We start from the raw sequence: 9,694 nt of genomic DNA on the forward strand, positions 1-9,694 counted from the left end.
CCTGGGAATTGGGAAGAGGGAGGCATTGTTATACTTGAAGCGTTTGGCCAGCCCGGGGCTAAGTGGCTCCCTGTCTCTGGCAAGTTCCTGATGGGGCCTCCTCTGTGCCCTTCAGCAAGAGGAGGTGGGGGAGCACACAGGAGTCCATGCCTGACTCTCCACCTGCAGTGTCCTCAGGATAAAGACCAGGAGGAAGGCCCTAAGTTCCAGAAGAGGGTACTGGACCCAGGGATTGGTGCTCATGCCACTCAAGATGGGGAGCGGTCTCAAATATCATTTGTTCTTTTAAAAACATATTTGTTTGCTTATTTATTTAGCTGTGTGGGGTCTTAGCTGTGGCACATGGAATCTTTCATTGCGATGTGTCAACTTCTGTTTAGTTGATGAGCTCTGGTTCAGTAGTTGCAGTGAGGGCTTAGTTGCCCCCAGGCATGTTAGTTCACTGACCAGAGACCAAACCTTCATCTCCTGCATTCTTAACCACTGGATCATGGAATGAAAGTGAAAGTAAAGTTGCTCAGTTGTGTCCAACCCTTTGCAACCCCATGGACTGTAGCCCACCAGACTCCAATGAGATTTTCCAGGCAAGAATACTGGAGTGGTTTGCCATTTCCTTCTCCAGGGGATCTTCTCGACTCAGGGATCGAACCCAAGTCTCCCGCATTGCAGGCAGACTTTACTGTCTGAGCTACCAGGGAAGTTGGATCATGGAAGGAGTCCCTCAAATATTACTCATTTTTATCAGGACCAAACTGAATTTTGCATCATCTGAGAAAAAGCCCTGACCACAGGCCATTTTAAAAGATTTCTTAAAAAAAAAAAAAAATTAAAAAAATTAAAAAAAAAAAAAGATTTCTTAATCTCTACAATTCAGTAATAGTGGTTTTCCACAGCAGTCGGCTGTCTGGATTTAACCCCCCAACACTTACACATCACAAAGCAAAAAAATAACAAAATTAAACAAACCAAATCCCCAGGCCTCGTTTTATTTCCAGTCTGGGTTCAAGGTCTAGTCTGAGCAGTGAATGCCTCCTCTCCTGGTCTGTTTCTGGACAGGCAAGGGGGCAAAGTCCCTCTTCCTCTTCTCCATGACAGGGCCAGGCCTGGGTTGTACAAAGCTCCAGAGATAAGTGCCCACTGAGGAGCAGGGCTGGGCCAGGGCTCCAGTGGCCATGACCTCTCTCGAGTCCTGTTAGTGAATGATGAGCAATTGCTACAGTCGGGCACTGGGATAGGAAGATGATTAACACAGGATCCCAGAGACCCACACACAAACCACTAACCATAGTAAAAACCAATAAACGCTCTCTTTGTAGTAGGAATAAAATGTCCCAGGTGCACAGAGGAAGAAGGGAGAGGGAGAAACTTCGGTGTTTCTGAAAGTGGTTCCCAGACCAGCAACCTCAGTGTCACCCAGAAGTTGTTAGAAATGCAAATATAAGCCCCAGCCCAGACCCACAGAGTCAGAAATGCTAGAGGTAGGGTCCAGCAAGGTGTGTTGCAAGATACCCCCTAGGTGATCCTGGTGTGAGCTGCAATTGGAGAGTCACGCAGGGGCTGGCAAACTGCCTATTTTTGCAAATACAGTTTAACTGGAACATGGCCACAGTCGTTCATTCTGGGTCATCAGTGACCATCTTCCTGCCGTGCTGGCAGGGTGAGACTAGCGACAGAGACAACGAGGACTGCGAAGCCTAAGGGCCTCTGGCAGCCACGCTTCAGTCAGCTCAGTGCTGGGACCCAGCTCTAGTTTGAGGACTTCCTGAAAACACTAAACAGTCTATTTTAAGTGTGAGGAATATATATTAGTCACCACAGTTAGAAAGGTAGGTTTTTAAAAAATCAAATGAGGAAGAGAAGAAATCATAATTCTAGGGAAGCCCCCGGTTAGACTCCCTGTCCCACCCAGTGCTGTGCTGGATGCTTTAGGAAGCCTAACTACCGCTCTAAGATGGGCATCATTTCCCCCTCCCTTTAAAGCATTTTTATTTATTTATTTTTCGCTATGCTGAGTCTTTATTGCAGTGTGGACTTTTCTCTAGCTGCGGTGCATGGACTTCTCATTGCAGTGGCTTCTCTTGTCGCAGAGCACAGGCTCCAGGGCACGCAGGCTTCGATTGTTGCAGTACGTGGGCTCAGCAGTTGTGGTGCCTGGGCTCTAGAGCAAAGGCTCAGTAGCTATGGTACACAGGCTCAGTTGCTCCACGACATGTGGAATCTTTCCTGATCGGAGGTCAAACCCATGTCTAAGGCATTGGCAGTGGATTCTTTTCCACTGAGCCACCTGGGACGTCCCATCATATCCCCTTTAATACATGAGAAAGGGGAGCTGGGACGGTGAAGTAAACAGCTCAAACTCATGGAGCCCAGGGGAGGAGAGCTTGGACTGGCCCCTGGATCAGCTTAGCTCTCAGGTCAGGCTCTCTGCCTCACACCTACCACCTCTCTTTTCCCAGTTATAAGATGGAAACTCCCTCAGTGGGCAGTGGGGGCCCCTCACGGGAACATGTTAACGTAACAGGCACAACTTTCATAGTTTCTCCAGTGGAGGAGATGAGCCGCCAGGGGCTGGAGAACTAGACCCAGGGCTACTTCCTGGGGTTCCAGTCCTGTGGGGAGCACAGCGAGGGGAGGCCAGGGGCTGTAAAGGCCACAAGTCTCACCTGTCCCAGCCAAGCAGGGCAGGTGAGACCATTCAAGCGCTGAATGAGTGCCAGGTGGGAGGCAGCCTCTGAGCAGTGCGACCACCGAAGGCCTTCCAGCGCTGCCCCTGCCCCACAGACCAATCCGCAGGTCCTTCTGTCCAGCTCCTGCATCATCAGGGTGGGGGTGTGTATAAAGGGCGCCCCAGGGAAGGACCTGGTAACTGAGGTAAGTCTTGTTATCTGTGAGAAGAGAAGAGAACCTATCAGGGTATTTCCTGCTCTGATAGAGGAGTAGAGTGGATCAGCTGGTCAGTGAGATGCCAAGTCCCTAATCAGATTGGGGAACCTGTTACGATGTGATGTCCTCACTGGTGACTGAAAGAGCAAAAGTAAAATCTTGCCCTGCTACCACAGAAGAAATGCGGGAGCTAAAACACCAGCATCTGGGAGGCTCAAACAGTGACCAAGCAAGCCTGTCCCCCGCCCACACACACACTGTCTATTTTGGTTTCCAAACATTTTGTTAGAATAGGAAAGCAAAAAACATTCTTGACAAACAAAAGAGCTTGGTATGTCAGGCAAAGGTGATGAAGGCAAGCATTTTGAGAAGACTAGTGACCAACTGCTTTCTCTAATCAAATCAGTATGGTTCAGTTATTTTAAACAAGCATCATCAGAGAGTCTTCAGCATGCCAGGCACTACACTAATCTTTCTGTTTCTTTTAAAGTAGCATTTTTTCATATCTTTTCTATATTATGCATTGCATTAAGATCAGAGGTATTTACTTATTTAGTTCTTTTTCTTTTGGGGGGGGCCTCAATGAGCCACTTGTTGGATCTTATTTACCTGATCAGAGATCGAACCTGGGCCCTCAGCAGTGAAAGTGCGGAGTCCTAACCACTGTACCACCAGGGAATTCCCCACACTAATCTTTCTGAACCTTGGTTACCTCATCCCATGTTCACATCAATTCTGAGGGGCAGGTCATGTGAGCAGCCCCATTTTATGGGGTGAGGGAGGGGTTCAGGCAGGACGCTTGGCTGACCCTCACTAGCACGCATGGTAGAGCCGAGTTCTGAACCCAGGGCTTGTGACTCTGCATCTTGTATTCCTTTGACAGCATCACATTTACTCTGCAAGTAAAAACTAAATCTGGACAGAGCACAGGAGACCGGGAAAAGACAGGACCCAGAGACTGTGGATGGCTTCACACTGAGATAGCATTTATTCAGGCACTGGTTCTCGGAGCTGATGGAACCACACTCCCACTCATCGATTGATAAGGGCTACTGGGCCACTGTGTAAATAGGCATTATCACAACAGGCCATGTGCCGGGCCAGCTGTACCAAAACCCTGTTTCTTTGTTGCCTAAAGTATTGTTTCAGGGGAAAGTTGCCTCGAAAGAATAATTTCATTTTGCATTTACAAATGGCACTTTTTTTTTCCTTCAAATTTCAGAAGAAGGAGTTAACTGATTTAATCCTTAGAGCAAGCCTGGGAGGAGAACAGGTGTTAGTTCCCAGTTTGATAGAGGAGGAAGTTGAAGTAATTTTCCAAAAGTCTTAAGCTAATGAATACTAAAGTAGAGTTTTTAAATGTGAGGCCTCACCAGGATACCTGCAAAACCAGAGAACACCACTTGGGAGACTCCATAATGATGGAGAAAATCAACTACCAATGTACTAGAAGCTGCAGGGTTGGCTAAAAATGGGTGATCCAAATTTCTAAGGAAATGTAAGCCTAAATATAAATTGTAAGCCTATATATAAACTGTGGTTTCAGGAGAGGTGAGTCCAAGAGAAAGAAGTCAAGAAAGCAGGGTTTTGATGTAATTTCATGAGAGGGGACAGACCTAGCATCCTGTCCTTTTAGAAGACACACTATTTCAAGGAATTGAGAACAGCAGTTTTCTTCAGCTGGCATCCAGGGTTGTGTACTGTTCTCAGCGTTTTGATGACTTTCTTTGGGAACTGGATTAATTCTGGGGCCGGGGGACCTGAAGACCTGAGAACCAGATTCTGGGTGATGATGAGTTTGATAAGAGTCTTGCCTAAGTGACTAACCAACTGCCCAAGTCTACACTTCCAGAGCAGGTGGAAACTAACAGCCAGGTAGCAAAGTTGTGGAATACAATAAATATGGGTAAAAAGCAAGAAACCAGAACAAGGTGACAGGAACTTAAGTGTTAGCTGAAGCAAACTCGAGGAGCAAGTGGAACCTGGAGTTGGACAGGAGGGGCAGAACCGAGCGCCCTGGCCCAGCCATATGCTGCAGAGCAGGGGGCAGAGGGCACAGACCCTGGAGGCAGACCAGCTTTCAGAGAATTCTCTCACCTCCTCTCCGCTTCCTCCTCCTCCTCCTCTGTATGGTGGGGCTCCCTCAAGGTGGAAAGGATTAAAAGTGATCATGAACATGCTCTCATTCCAGTGCCTGCCCCATAAATGCTCAATAAGTGCTTTTTGCTATAATCCCTGCCCTTTGGGATCAAGCATTAAACACAGGCTCAAGACACTGAAACTGACTGCAACATAAAAGCGCCTGTTTTACCGAAACCTTGGTGAGATTGTGGCCTATGCGCATGCCAGCTCAGCAGCAGGCACCCTCTCATCCTGTCACAAAAGGCCCATAAGGCCCAGAGTGATGCTGCAGCTCTGCCTGACAAGTGGTCCTGCTGCCAACACGCCAGTTCTGGCCCGGGGCCATTTTCACTCACTGTTCTCTCTGCCTGAAAGGCTCTTCCCCCAGACGGTGACAAGGTTTACACTTTCATTTCATTTAGGCCCCTGCTCAGACGTCCAGTGATCAGAGAACAGCCGTCCCTGACCTACCTCTCTCTGTGACGTAGCATCTCCGCCACCAGTGGGGTCCAGCCCTTGGTCCTCGTCCCTGATCCCTATTTCTCCTGGCACTCCGTGCCTCTGATGTACAATTTTGCATTATTGTCCATTTCTCTCAGTGGCATGCACCTAAGGGTGAGGATTTAGTTTTGGGCTTTTTAAAAATTTGTGTTTTTTTCTTCTTCCAGTTTTATTGAGATACAGCTGACATACAGCACTATACGCTTAAGATATACAGTATGATGACTTAGGTACATCACTGAAGTGACCATCACAGTCAGTTTAATAAACAGCCATCATCTCATATAGACAGAAAATTAAAGAAATAGGAAAAAAAAAAGTTCCTTTCCTTGTGATGAGATAGTCTTTCTTTTCAAACTGTCCTTCTCACTTCTTTCTACTGAAAAACCTAGCCTGGAGGTTTTTCTCTCTCTATCATGGAAAGGCAGTTACTGGCCAGCTCTGTATCACTATCACACAGACACAGAAGATAATGCACAGTCCATGCAATGTAATGTGGCCACACCTGCTAGGTGTCTGGTGGAAAGTGTTCCAGGTGGATAGAGGGAAAGGGCAAAGGCCTTGAGGTGGGAGCAGGCTGGTGAGGCTGGAGTGGAAGTGCTGGGGATAAGGGTGTAAGAGAGGATGATTCCAGGGTTTTTGAAGTCTTGAAAGAATGGAATTGACATTTGGTAATATGAGTTAAATGGGCTTCTCTGGTATCTCAGTGGTAAAGAACCCACCTGCAATGTAGGAGACATGAATCTGATCTCTGAGTCAGGAAGATCCCCTGGAGAAGGAAATAGCAACCCACTCCAGCATTCTTGCCTGGGAAATCCCATGGACAGAAGAGACTGTCAGGTTACATATTCCCTGGCATCACAAAGAGTTGGACACGACTTGTTGACTAAACAATTGTATGAGTTAGGTAGGGAGAGAGTCAGGTTTTGCCTGTAAGTTTTATGATGATTTCAGGTTGGAAGCACCTGGCAGGGATCCAGCAGTAACCCAGGTGCTTTATATATATTATCTCCACAGCGCAGATAAGGAGATCGAGGCTCCAGAAGTCAGGTGTCCTTGGGTCTCAGAAGACCTTTTACATACTTCTCACGTATGTAGAAGTGTTGAGATTTGAATCCAAGCTGCTTTTCCAAGGGTTTGTCACTGAAGAAGGAGCTGAGAAAGGATTTGCCTGAAGGTGGAAAAGTCAATACTGTTGTGGATAAGGTGAGCTCAGACCCCCTTTCCAAACACTGGAACACCAGGACACAGAGGTTCCTTCTGTAGCTGGACTGGTAAGCTTAGGGCCAATAAGAGGAAGCACCACATCACAAGAGCGTTCGGCTGCAATCCCTTTGGCCTCAGCCAGGTGGAGAGCAAATCTATTTCCATGTCTGTTCGGCTGTCACATGATGCCAAAACAATGGAATGAAATGTGGAAGTTTCGATTGGGGTTATTATCATGGGTTACACTCCAGTTTTCTTCATATTTTAAAAGATTTGCTCAGTGTACATACAAAGTCTTCACATAAGGCATTTATTACTAATGTAACAGATGCGCCTTTGAGGGCCTTGACCTGCCCAGCGTGGCCTGCAGACCCGCGGCAGCACCTGAGGACTGAGAGGAAAGTAGACCCTTAGGTCCCGCCCCAGACGCACTTTAGGAAGATGCCCGAGGGATTTGTGATGTGAACGTGTTCATCACTCAGTTGTGTCCAACTCTTTGTGACCCAGTGGACTGTAGCCCACCAGGCTCCTCTGTCCATGGAAGTCTCCAGGCTAGAATACTGGAGTGGATAGCCATTCCCTTCTCCAGGGACTCTTCCCAGGTCTTCCCCGGGTCTCCTGCATTGCAGGCAGATTATTTACCGTCTGCGCCATCAGGGAAGCCCAGAGGGATACATCTGCTCCGTCTAATCTGAGAAGCCCTGGCCTAGAGCAGGAGTTGACAAACTTTTTCTGTAGAGGACCAGATAGTAAATGTTTTAGGCTTTGCCTGCCTGTCACTACTACTTAGTTCTGCCATTTGTAGCGCAAATTCAGCCACAGATAGTATGTAAGGAAATTAGTGTGGCTGCGGGTTTTATTTATTTTACTTCTTGATGTGGACCATTTTTAAGGTCTTTATTGAATTTGTTACAATATGGCTTCTGCTATATGTTTTAGTTTTTTGGTGGGATCTTACTTCCCCGACCAGCTATTGAACCTGTACCCCCTGCATTGGAAAGCGAAGTCCTAACTACTGGACTGCCAGGGAAGTCCCAGTGTGACTGTGTTCTAAATGAAACTTTATTTATGGACACCAAATTAGATTTTATATCATTTCCCAGTCGTGAAATACTATTCTTCTTCTGATTTTCTTTCAACCATTAAAAAGAAATGGACAAAGGTCCACATAATCAAAGTGACGATGTTTCCAGTAGTCATGTACAAATGTGAGACTTGGACCATAAAGAAGGCTAAGTGTTGAAGAATTGATGCTTTCAAACTGTGGTCCTGGAGAAGACTGAAAGTCCCTTGGACTGAAAGGAAATCAAACCAGTCGATCCTAAAGGAAATCATCCCTGAATATTCATTGGAAGGACTGATGCTGAAGCTGAAGCTCCAATACTTTGGCCACCTGATGCAAAGAGCCAATTTGTTGGAAAAGACCCTGATGCGGGAAAGATTGAGAAGAGGGTGACAGGATGAGATGGTTGGATGGCATCACCATCACCAACTCAATGGACATGAGTTTGAGCAAACTCTGCGAGACAGTGAAGGACAAGGAAGCCTGGCATGCTGCAGACTTAGCCACTGAACAACAGTTAAAAAAGAAAACCCAACCCTCCCCCCCACCAAAAAAAAAAAAAAAACCAACAACAAAAAAAACCCACCTACTTCATTCTTGTCATTCAGAGGCCATACAAAAACCACACACATCTTCTGATTCAACTTTCTGGGCCAACTATGCCCAAGTCTCCTGCCACTAACTGAGTGATCTCCTTCTTTCTTCTCTGTGGGCTCAGGGCTGAGGTCCCCTTTCCCTCCCAACCTGTGTCAGTGTGTCTGAAGTTTGCTTACTTAAGCCTAATATGAAAGGTCAATAGAAGGAAGATTGATAAAATATACTTTGCTAGTGTCCACAGATGCAGGGTGTTTGCTGTTGTTTTCTATCTTAAGGTTTTCTGAGAAAAACTAGAATGGAGGATTCAGTAGCTCAGTGGAGGGGGCTTGTTACATTTAAGGCGCTTGTTACACTTAAGTGGGCACTCATTCTTGTTGCAGTTGCTGAGAAGGAGGAACACACAATGCAGGGAAGACAAGTATTAAAAAGTAACATTTGCAGAGGGAGTTGAAGGAGGAAATTAGAGAAGGGAGGTGCTCTCTAGGAGAATAAGAACATTGTTCCAGCATCACTGGGCTGTGGGGAAGACAGCATGACTTGATAAATAAACTGTGTCAAGGAGACTTGCCCAGGAAGAGCTTCTGAAGCAAGTTGGGCAGAAGGAGGGTATGGAAACCAGAGATAGGGGAGAGACTGGCCGAGAGTCCTGTGAAGGCTGAGACATGAGACATGAATTTCTTTCATCCATAGAGCATTTGCCTGGCCGCCAGATGCTTTTCCATTTTGTTAGAAATGGGGAGTCTGGAGGAAATAGCACTGACCAAATGTCTGCTGCATGTCAGGTGCAGTTAGAAGGCATTTCCCATCACTATTTCAACTTTATTTTTTAAAAATATTTTTCTTATTTATTTGGCTGCGCTGGGTCTCAGTTGTGGCATGTGGGATCTAGTTCCCTGACCAGGGATCAAACCTGGGCCCCCTACATTGCTATGCATTGGTAGTACAGAGTCTCAGTCACTGGACCACCAGGCTAGTCCCACTATTTCAATTTTCATTAAAGCCACTATGGGATTAGATGTGCAGGCCACAGTTTTCAGATGAAGCTGAGATGTGAAGAGATGGGGTTTGAACCTAGTTCTGTGCGACCACCACTACCCTGACGTTCTTTCTTTGTTTTTTTTTTTTTTTGTTTTTTTGGTGCACCGTTCCTGGAAGTACTGCAATACCAGGTCGATGCGTGGAGTGGACGGAGCAAGCTCCCATTCCAACTCCCAGCTCCAAAAATCCATCCAATATATTGTCCTCGGATAGAGGACGCATCAGATATTAAACTGATAAGAACAGATACTACACATGATCTTAGCCAAAAGGCCGAGAAGCGAT

The 9,694-nt window shown here is 46.5% G+C and overlaps 1 non-coding gene across 1 annotated transcript; it reads right to left on the minus strand.

The window, feature by feature from the left end:
- Window positions 1-9,503: 9,503 nt before the first annotated feature.
- Window positions 9,504-9,694, minus strand: LOC122695967. The gene has a single exon (XR_006341690.1). It is a non-coding gene; the product is annotated as a U2 spliceosomal RNA (small nuclear RNA).

The sequence above is a fragment of the Cervus elaphus genome, chromosome 5 (assembly GCF_910594005.1).
Source record: "Cervus elaphus chromosome 5, mCerEla1.1, whole genome shotgun sequence".
Classification (NCBI taxonomy): domain Eukaryota; kingdom Metazoa; phylum Chordata; class Mammalia; order Artiodactyla; family Cervidae; genus Cervus; species Cervus elaphus.